Here is a 17507-nt window from a genome sequence, read left to right as displayed (position 1 = left end):
CTCCACCAGCTACTAAGAAGAAAATTAACTCTATCCCAACTTTGTTATGTATGAAACCAAATCTGGGCAGAATTTTTTATTAATGGTCTGAGGAAGCAAAGATAGGAAGCAATCAGTGATACTTCACTGCAGAATAAAAGCTCCAGTTATGTGAACTGCAGAAGCTACAACCTGAGCAAGTACTTTTGCTGTGTTTGCAAACAGCTGAGATGATGATGATGATGATGATGATGATGATGATGATGATGGAAGTAGCATACTAGCATATTTTAGACTCTTAGACTAAATGCCAATTTTTTTAAGGTTAGATGTAGCTTGATATGGCAGAGAATGAAAGGCCTGAAAACAATATATGAACCAACTGTAGCCATTCTGGGAGAGATGTTTCTTTATAAAATTAGTGGCTTGAAGAATTTTCTCAGGAATATCAGAGGCAAGAGTCTATCCAATCTACTAATACTCATCAGCGGGATTTAAAGAAGCAGAAAATGATTCATCCTGCACCAGCCATGTTTACCCTGGTGATGCTAATGGTACAGAAAGACAACTGGGAAAACAAATTATAGAAGGAGTTTGCTGGGGAAGTCAGAGTAACATTTTTCAAATGTTTTCAGAAGCAGTACTAAATATTTCTAAAGTTATCAAGGGTATAGGGAAATTTTTTAGATAAGATTTAATGGGTTGTCTGGGAGACACTTAGATATTTTTATTTTTGTGTTGCCCTGGCTCCTTTATTGGTGATGTTTTAACCATGAACTTGAGCCTGTTAATCTACTTTTTAATGCTATTCTTAAAACTCACTCTCAGATGGGCAAGAGATGAGAAATTATATTGCCCCACCTCTTTTATAACTTCGTTACTGCTGTATTCCTTCAAAATTGTCCAGAGTTCAGATATTTGAGTAAACTATGCAGCATTTAGCTCCTGATGTTTTGAACTGAGCAGGACTACTCACATCAGACACCATGTAAATTTAGCTCTAGCTCAACATACACAAGAAAAGACTTATTGAAAACATAGAATCTTATTTCTTCTTTTCCCAGCAGAACATTATAAACATTGAAAATCATCATTAAAATAACTCAGAATTTCAAATACACATAACCTCTTTATATTTTATCCATTAGTTGTAAATGATCTGAAGTGACCAGCAGCCTTTGACATGCTGTGCCAGAAAACTTTGTGCTGTCCCATTGGGACCATCAGTCCCATTTATTTTTGGTTATGCCATGCCCACAGGTTTCACTGTGTCAATTTTCTGCTGCTCTTACTCAAGTGACACTTCCTTAGGGAAAATGACCTTTTCAAACATCTCTCCAGGAACTGTAAGGACATTTCCCTTTCTCTAAAGTTTGTGGCAGTTTGGCTGTACAGTTCCACCCAAAGGATGTCACTGATGACTCTCTTAAGTCTCACAACATATTCTCATTTAATTTTAATAAAATGGTAACTTCTTTTCCTTTTTTTTTCTCCTGCCTCTACTTTTAGTGTTGGGTCTGACAGACTGCAAATGTCTTCTATTCCCTGGGGAACAAATAAGACTTCATGGCAGACTCATCATAGCACCCCACAAGTTAGTCATGCTTAGCATTGTTAGGAGCATGACTCCACAGGTTTTTTATTAGTTTCAGGGGTTTTGGGGTTTCATTTGGGTTTTTGGGTTTTGTTGTTTTTTGGGAGTTTTTTTGGCACCATTTTCTTGCTTACCTATAACATTTGGGATAATATCAATTAGGGCTTGCATTCTATACCTGTAATGAAAGTGCTTAAAATACCATTAACTAAATTCTGGCAGAATTTACTATGCAACAGGTTTCTATTAGATGTAGAGGTGGTTTAGCAAAAAATTACCCAGTACATGTGGCTACATGTTCAGCTGCAGTATTTTCTCTGAAAGTCATCTCTTGAGAGTCAGAATTATATTCTAACACAAGTATATTTATCCTTGCCAACTGAAGCAATATCATCTATGTGTGTTTTCCTTCAAGGTGCTGATTTTCCTTTATCATTAGCAGGAATTTATCACTCTTTCACTTAGTTTTGGCTCAGGTGGTAATTCCTGCCAATGTTCTTAACTTCACTGTTGTTATAAAATATTTTTGACCTTCCTCTGAGGTGTTTTTAGACCATCACATGACTTTTACATGTTCTCTTGAATAGATATATTCCTGTAACACCCTAGAAATTGTGAGCTTGTTTCCTTTAACCAAAAGCCCACCTAGAACTGAATAGGCTCCCTTGCAAAGCTCTTGGAAAACTCTGATCCTTCCATCCCATGCTGGTAACTTGGATGATTTCCCATAGTTCTACCTCAGATGTAGTTCTGGCAATTTCAGTCCTCCTCTATCCCAAGACCTGAGTTTGTTCATGTGTTGGAAACTCCATAACTTAGTTATAGACATTGTTCCACTGCATGTTTGCCCCAACAGTTCTACTGTAGATATGAAATCTTTCCCCCTTTTTTATCCGTTTGACTACAAAACTTTGTATCTGAAAATCTAATCATTTTCAGGTTTTTGAACACTGGAACAGTTTTCCAGATCCCCATCTGATAGCAATAAATAATGGCTGACTGAGTTCATTTTAAAAGGGCATACAGAGTCAGAAAGAATGAGTTGAAGCTTCTTATTTCCACTGCTTAAGGTCAATGCCTTCTTTTGAGCAGGCTGAATCTCAGTTTTGGTTAGTGGTTACTGTGGTTAGTATGATACATGAGCATGGCTGATCATTTTCAATCACACTACTGTAAGCAGAGCCCTTCCTAGAACTTTAATTTAAAAATTAGGTTTCTGCTTTCTGGCCTAGTAGGTATGTATTACTGTGTCTTTTAATAAACCCATCAGTTTTAGAACCTCTTTAAGCTTCTCCTTGATAGTCATTAGATTTTCTTTGGACAGTTTAACTTAGTTAGGAATATTTATCACAAATTTCCTGGTATGACTGAGCATTGAGAAGAACTTGGAAAGCTTTATTTGGCATCAGGCATTTCAGTGATGACTTCAGGCTTATTATCAACTGCACAAATACCTAGTTGTGTTAAGATCTAGTTGTGTTAAGATATGGTATGTCCAATTATGAATATTCAGATTTGGGCCACAATCTCTGTTTCTTCTCAAAATTCCAACAGCTCAGAGCTGTTAGTCATGGCTAATGTTTTATTTTTCTTTTCTAAAGCAAATATTACATGGACAGGCCTTAGTATTGTCTATAGCACAGATGTACAACTTGTACTGTATAAACCAGCTATGTACAGCCTAAAGAAATATATCATTTAGTCCCTGGCCCCTTTATATGTTTTCTCTTTTCCAGGATAATCTGGTAAAAGTGTAATGAGAGACAGAAGGATTTCCCAGATGATGCACTGTCCAGGTCTCTGTCTTCCTCAAGAGTCTCTTAGGGCATTCTCTCTGTCATACCATTTAATATGTGCATAATGAATGCAATTAATTTTTAGAAGTGTTCTGTAAATCCATTTTTGGTCAGGAAGGCCAGTTTTAATGAGGGTGCACTGTGCTTTGGTTCTGTACCTGCACAATAAATCTGATATTCCTGAGAAGAGTGTACAGTATATCTGGAGAATGAGCACAGCAAACAAAGGCTCTCATTGCTCATCTTTTAGGAGTGGGTGCCACATCAGCTCAGTGGTGATAGGGACAAATATTCAAATATACCCAAGAACACAGCAAGGGAAGCAGACAGAGATCTCCATGAATTCCACCTTCTCAAAAAACCTTCTTTTCTTGGAGTTATTCTTGCAAGGGTGATAGAGGAATCGCTCTCTTTTCACTAAAAACTTGATTTTCACTACCCCATGCCTCTTAGAGGAGGAAATATTGACCCAAGCCTTTAGCAACCAAAATATAGAAACTTTGATATCAGTGTTAATTATTAATCTGCTAAAGTTAAAAATTTAGATTTCTTTTCAGGTTGAAATTGAAACCCCCCCCCTCCGTTTAAAATTTTTAAAATTATAAACTTAAAATTTAAAAATGTTGTGCTTTTTCTCAGATATACATGCCCAAATGATTTGTGAGTCTCACTGTGTAGGGTGGGAACATTTAATGTGAAGCCAATTTAAGAACTCTTCCTTCCTAAGTTTACCCACACCCAGATTTATTCAGCTACTGGAGCTGTACTGCTCAGTTATTCCAGATTTCTTTGGCTCCACTACTGCACACGATTCCTTTATGTCATGGGACTTAGGGTTTAAGTAAATACAATACACAGATTATTCAGGGCAGCTTCAGAAGCTCCATGGTGCCTGGGAGGTGGCCTCTACCTCTATCCTCAAAAATTAGAAGTGACCAAGAGGGCAGGGGGCAGGTTGGGTATTGATGACACTCTTTATCATAACTTTGATTTTTTTTTTTTTCTGGTGTTTTTGGTCTCCTTTTCAGGTATCACAGTTTCCTATTAAGGCTACTGCTCTTGCACATGGCAGGTGAATTATTTCTCCTGAGCGTAAATAGGATCAACCTTCTAATCCTGCTATATTTTATATCCATATCTCAGAGCCATTTCCACATACAAATGAACAGAATATCCATATGTTTTTTAAAGTAAAACTGTAAGGCAGCTTTTACTCAAGCTGATTTCCCTGATATACATTATTAATTACTACTTTTCATTGCATTAAGGTGATACATAGAAATTCCAGCTGACAGTAGCAGCCTTTTTTTGTTACATTTACATAGTTCACAGCAAATAGTTTGCATAGCATTTTGCTCTGCTGCTAGAAAGATATTACAGAGAATATATCATATGCATTCTAAACACAGGTAACTAAAGGCTGAAATTCATACAAAACTCTTTAAAAAAATAGTGATTAAATTCTCATTGGTACTTAAAGAACTTTATTGTGAAACAGCCCAGGTTCCAATGGGTGTTGGAAGAAGACAGAGATTGTTCTTTATTGTTGATTTTTTCAATTATCTGCCTCCCCAGAGATGAAGGCTGTTTATTTCTGGCCAGTAGAAACACAGAGCAGAAACAGAGAAGCTATGGTAACAGTAAAAAGAGAGGATCTAGACAAGATTTTCTTTTCTCCTGAACTGACTCTTCATGCTCCTGAGATATTGGGGAAACACTTTTACTTTTGAATAATAGGTGAAATTGAGTGTGTGAAATGTTCTTCCTAAAAAACAAATTCAGGGAACCTAGGGTAGTTTTTGAAAGGGAATTTATTACTCACTGAAGAATAACATCCTTTTAAGTACATAGTGAGAAGCAGCAGAAATACAGATGGCAATGTAAACACTAAATCTTGTCCCGTTCACTAAGTGTGTGGTGGATGCACCACCTTCTGCTAATACAACATAAGATGGTGCTTAAGCTTGTGCAGTTTTTGTTTCTCCCTTGACAATCAGTGTTATACAGATTTTTTTGTAGTGAATTGTCACAGAAAAAGCAGAATAAAATCCTTTAAATTATAAACTCCATCTGCCTTGGCCACACTCTTTAGCTGACTGATGATCTGTAACTCAAACTATTGGCTGTTCTGAGGTGAAGTTTGTGTTACTTCTTTATCAGTACATTAACCTGTCTTGTTCCAGACACTGCTGATATTCTGCTTTACATGTGTATAACAAAGGCTGCCTTCTGGAATGAGAGGTGTCCCAGCATAAATTGCTGAAACTAAATTGCAGCATGTCCACTAACTCCCAACTGCTGTGAAGGAGGAAAAACCCTCCTTTTCTCTCTAACACAATTTCCTTGGTTCCTGAAATCAGCTTTTATCTGATGCTAACTGTGGTAGTAAAAATCCCAAGTCGGAAGTGGATAACAGCCAACTCTTCCACTTGTGCACAAGATAAGTATGCCATTAACTATGTCTCCTAAAGTTATTTATCTCATGCAAGCAAATGAGTTCAAAGCCTTCCATTTACTGTTATATGATTGTAGATATCTGCTGTCAGGTCTTCATTGGCCAAAGCTGGGCTCTTGACAGGGACAGAAGCAGAGTATGGCCCACAAATATAGACTTTTTTGCAAAATAATATGGCAGCTGGTAAAAAATATGTGTTTTCTTTGTCTCTTTTTTCTCCTCACTCTCTAGGTGTACACAAAGCACAGCATCAGCAGCAGCCCTCTCCTTGACAGGTCTGTGCTCTGACATTGTGCTTTCCTCCATCAGCTTGAGAGTTCTCAGAGACACAAGATGGACCAATTGTTAGAATACTCACATTGGTTTGAGCTTATAGCACCTAATGGGAGAATTTCTTCATCTCTCTTTTTCCCATCATCTGTCTCTTTCAGAATTTTTTCTCTTTTAGAATGTACAGGATACAGTACAAATATCAGCTCAATGCCACTATGAACTACAACATTCTCCAGAAAGAGCTTCAATTTCTTTTCCCACCACTTGGTATCTGAACTTAGAAAGCCAGGTTTTGGGGATTTTTATCAATTCCTTCCTGCATTCATCTTCCCTTCTGCTTCTCATGAGATTTCCAACTAGACTCCTTAGTGATGGGTAAATTGCTTCTGCACTGTGCTGCATTGACAAGAGTAAGGCTTCAGCAGTGAATAGTTACTGTGCAGTGGAGGCAAAAGTAGAACCAGAGGTGTTTTTTGCATTGGTGGCAGAGATATGAGCTCACACATTTTTACCATGAACTAAGCACAGGCTGTGTTCATATAATCAGATGTTGCATAATAACTCACAGTCACACAGCACTGTAGCTCGGCCCTATAGCCTAAGTCTCAAAACATGCAACCTGCTGAGTACCCTTAAGATGTTCCATATGGCAGAAAAATCCCCTGTATATAACTATCCATGTACTAAGCTACCTGTTCTGCTCCCCAGGCTGTTTCCATACACCCAGAGCTGTTCCTGGGCAGGTCATATTAGTCCCATTAAAGCTTGGTGTTTAAGAGAGCTTGCTACACCCCACTTAGGGTGAAAAAATACTCCTGGTAGCCTTGAATGTAACTCCATGCCCTAAATCTTTCCATGTCTTGCTTCAACCTAAAATTAGCTTTAAATAGGCCTTTGGTGCTCTAGCTTGCAAGAATGATAAAATCATAGAATGGTTTGGGTTGGGAGGGACCTAAAAGATCATCTAGTTCCAACCCACCCGCTGTGGGCAAGGACCCCTTCCACCAGGTTGCTCAGAGCAACCTTACCTTGAAGGGATCTGAAAAACTCTGTGGGCAACAGGTTCCAGTGCCTGACCACTGCCATTGTAAAGAATTTCTTTCTAATATCCAACCTAAATCTACCCTCTTTCAGTTTGAAGCCATTCCCCCTTGTCCTGTCACCCCACACCCTGTGACAAGTCCCTCTCCAGTCCCTGGCAGCCCCTTCAGGTACCAGAGGGCTGCAATAATGTCTCCCTGAGCCTTCACTTTTCCAGATTGAACAATCTCCCAGCCTTTCCACATAGGAGAGATGCTCCATCACCCTAATAATCTTTATGGCCTTCCTCTGTACCTGCTCCAACAAAACTGTGTCCTTGTGCTGAGGACCCCAGAGCTGGATGCAGAACTCCAGGTGGGGTCTCACAAACCCCACACAAGGAAACTTATGAATGCAAAGGAAAGGTTTCCACAGAAGGTACCAAAATTCCATAGAGAAATATGTTCATTTTAATTTCAGATATCGAAAAGAAGACCCTTCCTTATTTGTCTGCTTTCATACAGAGACCCCATAGGACGGAATTTTAAATAGCTTAATTCCCCAAATTTAAACCCACAATTAATGCTTTCCAAGAGGTTTCCAGAAATGGTAGCTAACTTTATTTGGCTCCAAATGTAACATTCTATGAAAAACATTTTGTAAGACACCCATTACTGCAAATTCAGGACCTTTTAATTTGGTTCAGATGGAGGCTCTCAGAATTAATACATACTTTTGAAGATGATGGCACATATTGCACAAGAGCAGATGTGTCAAGGGGGCCTATGTAATACATTTCTCAACTGCCAGCAAGAGGATGTTAATGATGTGATTGTCAGCAACTACATTGTTTTAATGTAGCTGCTTGGGGATTTTTACCTGTAACACGGTAGGTACACCATTATAATGCTAAGCAAGAAAAATGCTTGAAACAGCAATAACAGTAACAGCAATAGAATCACTTTATTCCAAATGTTAGAAAAAAATAAGATCTTTTCTAGATCACACATGCATAAAAGATCTAGAATGGTTTATAACACAAATCAGTGCAAGATAAAATTGAGGTCAAATGTGTGGGGAAGAAATAGCGTGCACAGAAACTTGCAAACTATTTCCTCGTTTCCAGACTTGAAAATGGCAGAGAAGAACATGTGGCAATTACAGAACCACTTTTATTGCTTTAGAGCAACACAGTTTAAATGGTTTGATATAAACATAGGAGCATATCTCAACTATGAGCAAAGCAGTGCACTCAATCATGTTACTTTTAATGGAAATAGTCTTGGAAATAGATTGCATAAGGAACATTTGTCATAATGGCTGGTCTAGCAAATCATGCAAGCACAACTAGATAAATAAGGTAATGTGTCCTGCCACTTGTAACTTACTCCTCCAGTATATTTCATTAGAAGGATCTTAATTTTCATCTGAATGTCTCCACCTTAATGAGAATGAGACTAGAGTTTGGCTGGAGCCCAGATCAATTTCATGCAATAACAATAGTAACCATCTCAAACTTTGCCTTGCCAGTAATTGAACTATATAATATGCAAAAAAAAGAGGAAACACACAAACAAGTGAACAACTTAATCTCTATCCTAAACTATACTTTGAAACCTTCATTTCAGGAATCTGGAAAACGCAATCAGTGGAGAAATACAGCTTTTGAGGCAGTGGCTGTTTCAGATACAAAATGTTGGAAGAGATTAGCGAAATAGCTTTTGCATTTTTCATGCTGATTCCACTGGAGATGTGCTGAAAGCCATAAAGATATGCTTCTTTCTCCAAGTCATTTATTTCACATATACAATAATTTGCGGTCAATAAATCTAGGATGGATTTGCATGGTGAGGCATTGGTGTGGCAAACAGAATGGATAATTCCTTTATCCATAATGTGGTTGTGGTATTTTTATAATCAGTTTCGTAATGTGATATTACTGGAGAGTATCATCAACCAGTATTCAATATGAAACAAAGTTTTCCAAAGCAACACATGCTATGTACTAATTCATGTCATCAGAGATCCATCTTCTGCTCTGTGAGACTCATCTTGTGTGCACATGGCTTTCATGGAGATGATAGCACAGAGAAATGTACTTTAACAATTCTATAGCTGGGCACTCCAGATGGATCATTTTACCATAGCAGGACATCTTACCAAGAAGAAAATAACTCCTTCACAGGCCAGAGTTCTCTTGATTTTGCAAGATAAAACTTATGGAAATTTCTGAGATCTTTAATGAGAGATAACAAGTTTAAAATAACAATTGCAGTAGAAACTAAAAGTATTAGTTTACTCCTTTTCATTTGTTCACTTATATGTTTAGTCTCTTACAAAAATCAGAATATTTAAATTAAGGAAGTAATTTCCTTAGAAATATCTGTTTTAGAGGAAAACATTGAAATCCAGTCCTTTAAACAAACCAGACTTTAATATTTGTTAAAAATAATTTACAGTTCAAATCTTGGTATAACTCGTGCATGAAAGTTTGAGATTCTAGAAATCTTGGCCCTGCATCTAGCTGAGTTGGTCAGCAGGCTTAAGTTTAAGCAATCTTCAGTTTTCAAGTGCTATCAGCTATCAAGAAGGTAAGGTTTAGTTTATGCAGCATCTGATAACCTGCTTTCCTGGATATCTATTTTTCCCAGAGGTCCTTCCTTGAAGTTTCTAGTGTGCTACAGAAGAAAACTTGGCTCTCCCTGATTCTGGATTGTGCTGTCTGTCCTACTCCTTACAAAATTTCAACACACATAGGCACAGATCCAGCAAACCATGTGCATAATTTGAAACCCATGAATAACTCCAGTTAAAGCTGCCAAAGATGGTAGGATGAACAGAGAAACCACTGAATTTCGGAGCAAAAATACAGGATGAAACCGTATCCTCAAATGTAAGACTGCAAAACTTTAGAAGGGTACTCACTCAGCACTTGTCAAGAAGGATGTTGCTTTTCAAGTTATTCACATAAATCACTATGGTATCTGAAATTCATTGAACAATTCATGAGAAATATATTTGCATTTGATTTTCCTTTCCTTAAGCTTCTGTTTGTTGCAAATTTTAACTCCCGTGGGAGACTGGACTGAACTGTATATGTAATGTTTTCTTCTTCAACAGAATCATTAGACCTTTATCACCAAGCATTGGGCAGAAAGTGGAAATATTTTTAAAGGTCAAATCATAAAACTGTGAAGTCTGCAGGAATTTATCTCTAGGGAGTTATACCATGTGTACCACTCCCTTGTATAAAAACTTAATTGATGTCACTTGGTTGAAATTATTATCTCTTGAGACAAAATTTGATATGACATTATGTAAGATATCAGAGTAAAGGGCATTTTTTGGACCAGATTTTAAGCCCAGCTTGTAGAATCACAATTGGTCATTGTAAAAATGATTATTATATCACAACCGAGAGGATTATGATGTCAGGTGGGGAATAAGTGCAGAAGCAGATAAATTCTTAGGAAACAACAGTGATTCTGTTTTAAAACAGTGTCTTCAGAAAAAAAAATGACCAGAAGAAAAGAAGTAGAGGGAAATAAATGGAACAGAAGAGTGCTTGTTTCCAAATAAGATATTTCATAAGTTTTCGATAAGGTGACAGCTGCTTTTTCAAGCACCACATTCTGCTCTCTGTTACATCAGTGTGAGTCCAGAGGAACTGCATTTGAATCGTTTTGCTGGGGACTGACATCAGGATAACTGACAGTAAAATTTGGCTTTAATACATTTTCTCAGAAATAGAACCCATTTATTCCCTTCAAAATAAAGAGAGAATTACCACACATCATATGATGTCATGTATCATTCAACACTTTGGAAGAAAAATGGGAAGCAAGATTCATTTGAAGTATGGAGTGCTGGTTTTATCCTGTTGTCCTTCCAAATTTCACCATTTATTGTGAAAGCCCCTATTGCTGAAGCACAAAATAGACCTTTCAGGCACAAGGCAGCTCTCCTAACAGTCAGGTCTGGCACCACAATAAAACCTTTAAGGACACTAATTCTAGGCACACTGTTCCCTGCTAGCCACATCACAGATGCAGTTTCAAGGCTCTTGATCATCAGTTAAAAGGGTGAGTTTAAAACAAAACTGTCATTGGCAAACATAAATCTGACGTGGAACATTGCTGCAAATGGGTAAAGACTGAGTTTTTGCACACATCACATTTGCAGTTTCATGTAAAGTAACCTTTCTGGAGTGACAGCGTTTTCTTTAACTTTATCCTGTGGTGGAGGGGGAGAGGAGCAGAGCGAGGTTTCAGTCATTAAAAGCAAATGACAAGTAGCTTCAGAGCCTAAGAACTCACACACCAACCTGCTACCTTCATTTGTATTCAACAGATGCCTCACTTTTTTCCCCCTCACTGCCTAGTCTGTGCTGATCAGTATAAACAATGGAATTTTTGTCTTTATGAACATATTTTTTGTTCTGTTTCACTTGAAGGTAGAGACAAACATTAAAAAAAAAGAAAGGAAATATAGAAGAAAAGCAATCTTCATAGACACATTTATAATTTAAAAAATTGATAGGTAAAACTTTAAGAAAGAATTAAGGTATTTAAGAAATTGGCTGAGAGATTCCTGGAATGAGTACATGCTGTTATAAGATTTAAACAAAAAAAACCCCAAAACCAGCAAAAAAAGAAAACCTGAGAGATTAATCTTTGAGATATTGTAAAGTGCCAGGGGAAATGAAAATGGCTAATTATGCTAATTATGGTCTACTACCAATATGTAACATGTATTGTCTTTATGTGTATATATATAGATATATCATATACATATATATATATACACACACACATAATGTACATCTATACATAGTGTGCCTATATGAGTCAAGCCTTTTCCCATGACTATTTTGGTATAATATATTATATCTTTTAATTAAACTACTTTGCATGAACAAAGAACCTGGCTTATTGGTATATAATCTTTTTCCTTCCTAGTCTGATCACATGTCACCTAGGTGTTGCTAAGTGGGTAATTCTGGTCCAGAATTAAGAATTTCCACCGTTGTGGGAAATATTTACTGGCAGTTCCAGCATCTTTGTCTTTCCCTCTCCTCAGTTAAAGGGAAGAGGGCAGGGTCTGAGAGAGCAAGAAGGTGTTACCCAGTGTCAGCAGAGCTCCATTATCAGATGATCTCCAACAAGGTGTCAGGCTGGCTTGGTGCAGCACTCCTCCCTACATCTGGCCATATGTTCCCCTTCCTTTGCCACTTTTACACCTCTACCTCTATGGTTAGTCCCCACTCACAGGGTGAGATGCTTCAGGGAGTTCTGAGCAGCTTCTTATCCTGCCTGCAGAGAAGAGAGGGAAGGAAGACTGCAATTGTTCAGACTTGGGTTTGACTACACCTTCTCCAAGACTAAGTACTGGTGTAAAAATCCTCATTGTAGAGTCAGGGGTGTTTGTTTCAATACCTGATTTACCTGGTGCTCTTTGTAGTTATTCTCTCTGTGTGCACATACAATCGTCACAGTACCAAAGTATTTGAAGTATTTCTAGAATTTCTGAGAAGTAGAAACCAAGCTGGGTTTTCAGCTATTTTCCTAGAAATTTGCTCTAATGGTATATGCATGTGCATGTGTCCAACCTATGTTTGGATTTCCACAAAAAAGATTTGTGTGACTGATTGGTTCAGCTCCATCCTAACTTTGCTTTGGACTTCGGGAGAGAGAAGGAATCATTCTTTCCAATGTCTATATTTACCTGCCTAAAATATCATGAAATCTGATGTCAGAAAAGCAAATAGAAAAATAATGTAGTGTAAAGATTTTCTGAAATAGTTACAAATGAGATCTAGAGGAGGGATAAAGTTCCCCTCCCCTGCTGAAATCCCTATTCACTGGGGATTCAGAGAGGGAAAGAGAGAGTTAGTTAATGCTTTCTTAGAGCTTGTTTTTCTTTGAATTCCCCTCTCTCCCCTATAGCACACATTTGTACATATTGCTGACTCTAAAAGCATTCCCAGAGGTCAAATTATTGAAAGCTCAACCAAGTTTTCCTAAGCTATCACAGTTTACTTACCATTCCCAGTTTCCACAGGTTATCTGAGCAGTGATTAAATACCTATCAGTTTTTGGAATCAGAAGCCATAAACTGACTCTTTTGCCCCTATGTTTGTGTGATATTGTTTGATCTTCCAAAGACAATTTGCATCCACAGGCTCTATGCAACAGAATCTGACTTACAATTTTTCTATGAAAAAACCATCCTCATTAAAAAGTTTTCCAGTCTAGAAAATCAAATAGGAAATCATATATGAAGATGGCAGTTGGTGTTTACATTTTTGTTGGGTTTGAATCTTTGTCATATACTAATGAACCAGTCAGCACAAGAAGAAAAAAAAAATAGAAGAAAGGTCCAGAAAAGAATGATGATCTTAGCAGATGCTGTACACACTTGCAGTTTGTGGTTTGCTGCAATTCACCTGGACTATTTAAAAACCTGTGATGAATGGGTAGCATAAAAGATAGTGTGGTGTCTTTCAAGCCTTTGACAGCTGGCACTAAATGTAACTAAGCAAAATTACATAGGGCCAAAAGGTTGGCCATGATGGATCCCAGATACAATAGAACTGGGGATTTTCTGTATATGGAGTGATAAGGAGGGACTTTTAGGGTTGACAGGAATGACTTGCATACTATGACAAATGAAGAGGGAAGGATGGGGCTGTTGGTATGGTACACAAGAAATGCAGGATCAATTTCTTGTCATGTTAACGTCTCAGTGTGCGGCCTTGAGGAAACCCCTTGGGATCAGACCTTGAAAGGTATACAGGGGCCTAAAGATGCAAATCAGAACAGAAGACAACTTTCAAAGACAAGCAGAAAATCCTGACCTTATTTATGTCTTATTTTTCTGATCATAGCAGTTGGTTGGGTTTTGTGCAGGAAAATATTTTATGTATTGTCAGTTGTTCCAATTTGGAAAGAAACGTGGGCGATAAAAGCCAAAATTGGATTTGAAGGCCAAAGTAGCTGAATGTGTAATGCATTTGTGTGTAATACACCTTGCAAGTTGTAGCCACTAGTAGAGAAAAGGAGAGAACTAGTTTATAATCTGTCTTTTCAGAGATCCACCAGCCATTAAATCTGTTGGGATAGAGAAACAAGTGATTCTGCAGCTGGTCATTTGGGAGGGGACCTTCCGGCTTGATTTGACTTCTCCCACAAGCTGCTGTTTCTTTGGTTTTCCCTTTCCCTTTTCCCTTCCCCTTGATTTTTCTTGAATTGGCTTTTTTTTTCTGAAGAATTAGAACATCAAATATTTCTTTGCATTTCCCTCATCTCCTGTAAAAAAAACATATGTCCAGTATTTCCTCAGTGAAGGCCCAACAGCCAATAAACATAAGCAATTAGAGGGACAGAAGTCTCTGTGCTTGGAAGTTAAAAGACTTGGAAGTTTTGTTCAATTTGCATGAGTACCCTGGAGTTAATCCATTGAAAACAGAAGCTACTGACCCATACCAGGAATTGGGGAAAATAACCTTTTTGTAACTCTTATTAAAGTCACATGCTTGGCACTGAGCTGTTAAGGTGGGTTTCTTACCACGGCTCTGGATATCACAGGTGCTGTACATCTGTGTCTGAGATGAATATCAGGCAACAGAGGCCAAGGGAATAGAAAAGATTTGTTTAGGTTTGAAGAGCAATCTGAAAATGTTGCTGTTCAGACAGGCATATAACCTGTCTACAGAACAGGATGCAAAGAAAATTTTTGAAGAATTTAATGAGGTGTTTAATAGACCTGAATGCATTGTGAATAAAACACATCATACTGATACAGATCCCATTATGCTGCCAAAAGTACTAGCATCACACAGAGTACAGTCTCATTAGTCCTGAGAAATGAAGGAAAAGTTGATTGTGACAAGATGGTAAGATGCAGTGTTACTGAGAGAATGCAGACACTGACTGGTGTGGTTAGCAACCCAATCACATCCAATAATAAGAAATGTTACGGATTTATATAGATTGAGGAGATTTGAATAAGGCTACCAAATGCAACATAGCCCAAGGGAAAGCTGGGAAAAGACCTGTCTAGACTTCCAAAAGTAAGAATATTTCCAGATCTAAATGTAAGCCTGTGATTTTGGCAACTCCGAGTTTCACAAAATTTTAAACTCTACACCTGCACATCTCTTTTTGCCGATGCATTTTTAAATAAATTTGCTCTGTGATTGCTTCAGAACTCAAAAAGTGCCACTCAACAGAATTTTAAATCCCCTAAAAACAGGTGGAAACAGATACTTATAACCACTCAAGCTAATGTGATAATCATCAACACTGTAAAAATAATAGCTGATATCCAGTTCAGCAGGTCTGGCTATCAGAAGCATTTTTCTTCTCTGTATAGGCCTTTTATAGGTTTCCTCCTTTTTGTTTTTTTCTTCTTCCATGAGAGAAAGAAAACAACTGTGTCAGCATTAAGCTTCACGTCAAATAGATTCCAGGTTTAGATTCCTGTCTTACATAGGCAAAGGACTTGAACTTCAGAGGTAGAGCTTCATGATATATTTCCTTCAGGAGAGAGGATGACATCCAAAGTTCCTCTGCATTGTTGTTTTTCCACAGCACCACTTGATTATTCTTTTCACTCCATTAGCAGGTGCATGCACTGAAACTGCATTAAAAACAACCCCTTTCATATGCCCAAAAGGAGAATTTCTAAACATTCTTGTTCACCATGTTGCTAGTATGTTCCCACAATAAGTTTGTAGCATCCCACATGAGAGAGTGGCAGCCTGTGACATAAGGGTAAAATGTGGTAGATGATATCTGGATATTCTTACAGGAGATTTTGCTTCTGAAGTTCTGAGGTTGTGACACTGCATTCTGGGTCTCTCACACATCAAATGAAAAATGCACTTAAGACTGTTTTCTAGACTAAGCCTCCTTTTGGACCAATAATGATTTGGTTATTTGAAAGCACTTTCAGAGAATCATTATATATACAGCTGGAGAATTTCAAAGGGACCCTTTGCAGAACTGTAAACATTCTGCTTATCAAGCAATTTACCTGCTATAGACAAAAATAGCAGGGAGTGTATCCGAGAAGATTTCACATTTCCTGCATGATTGTGCTCTCTAAGGAGGTTTTTAGCAATCAGATGCAGAATGAAAAGTTTTGATTTTTTTTCTCTGATTTTAGCCAGAAATTGCACACTCAACCCAAGAAATCTCTGTCTCAAAGATTACTGGATGAGTACCAAGTGTCAAAACTGGATTCTGGTAAGTCCTGCGTAGTTTTGAGAAGGACCTGATCACATCCATATAAACAAGTAATGACTCATCCAAAACACAGGAAACAATCCTGAAAACAGAAGTACATTTCTAAAGCACACTAACGACTTTCTTAGAGCAGTTAAGCTTTCAAGAGCTTCTAAGCATAAAAATCACAGCAAGCAGCAAGGTTTGAAGTAATTATGAGTCAAGTAACACTATTTCTGAGTAATGAGAAGCACCAAACGATGCCAAATTGTAAGTGATTGTTAGAGTAATTCTGCATGGATGGTCAGCAGTAAAAGCCCAGAACCGTCCAAGTATAACTTTTTGTGAGATCTATCAATGTGAAGTTGCTGCACATATTGGAAGGTGGCATAAAAAACCTCCAAATAATAATGCAACACAGCATGAGAGCAGAAATGTTAAACAGAGCTCACAAGGGCCTATCTGGGGTTTAAACATAAAACACTATATAGAATGTCTTATAAATACCATTACAGAAAATAAAATCTGCAACAAATATGGGAAAACATGCAGAAGAACTGTTATTCTTTTTGAACTTGCTTCCCAATAACAGAAAAATTCATTAAGCTAATAAGGGTGTTCTTCATTTCCTCAGGGGCTAAGGGTATTATCTGAAGAACTGAGAAAGTTTGGATTTTACTTTTTTGCCTCTCTCTAAATTCAGCAGCTAGACCTCTTTAAAAAGACCAAAGAAAAAAGGTGAATAGATTGTTATTTGAGAGTGAGTTGTTGCCCACCCTAAATTCCCAGAGTTGACGTTTCTGGCACTGGCTGTAAGAGCGTTGGCCAAGTCATTCCTTCCAAGCAGAGCCCAGTTTTGCCTTGGCAGAAGCACCATATGGCAATGGGTGCCTGTGAGATATAAAGCCTCCTCAAGCACCACTGAAGTGCTGCCATTGCCCCTGTCCTTATAAGGGGGTGTAGCATATGCTCTCCTGACTAGCTGATTAGCACTACTTAGAGCTAAATAGCACAAGGATCAGGTTTTACCCTTCTCTATGTCTTTGGACTGTCATATCCCACAGAGGAAGGCAAAAAGTGAGTGATCTCTCCCGTGAAGGATGTGAAAAGTCTCTGTCATCCCTCCTTAAATAATGCTGTGTCATATTTCTCAGATGCAATCT

Source organism: Agelaius tricolor, unplaced genomic scaffold (genome assembly GCF_023055355.1).
Source record: "Agelaius tricolor isolate 1412-34295 unplaced genomic scaffold, bAgeTri1.0.p SCAF_3, whole genome shotgun sequence".
Taxonomy (NCBI): domain Eukaryota; kingdom Metazoa; phylum Chordata; class Aves; order Passeriformes; family Icteridae; genus Agelaius; species Agelaius tricolor.
This window is presented reverse-complemented; position numbering follows the sequence as displayed.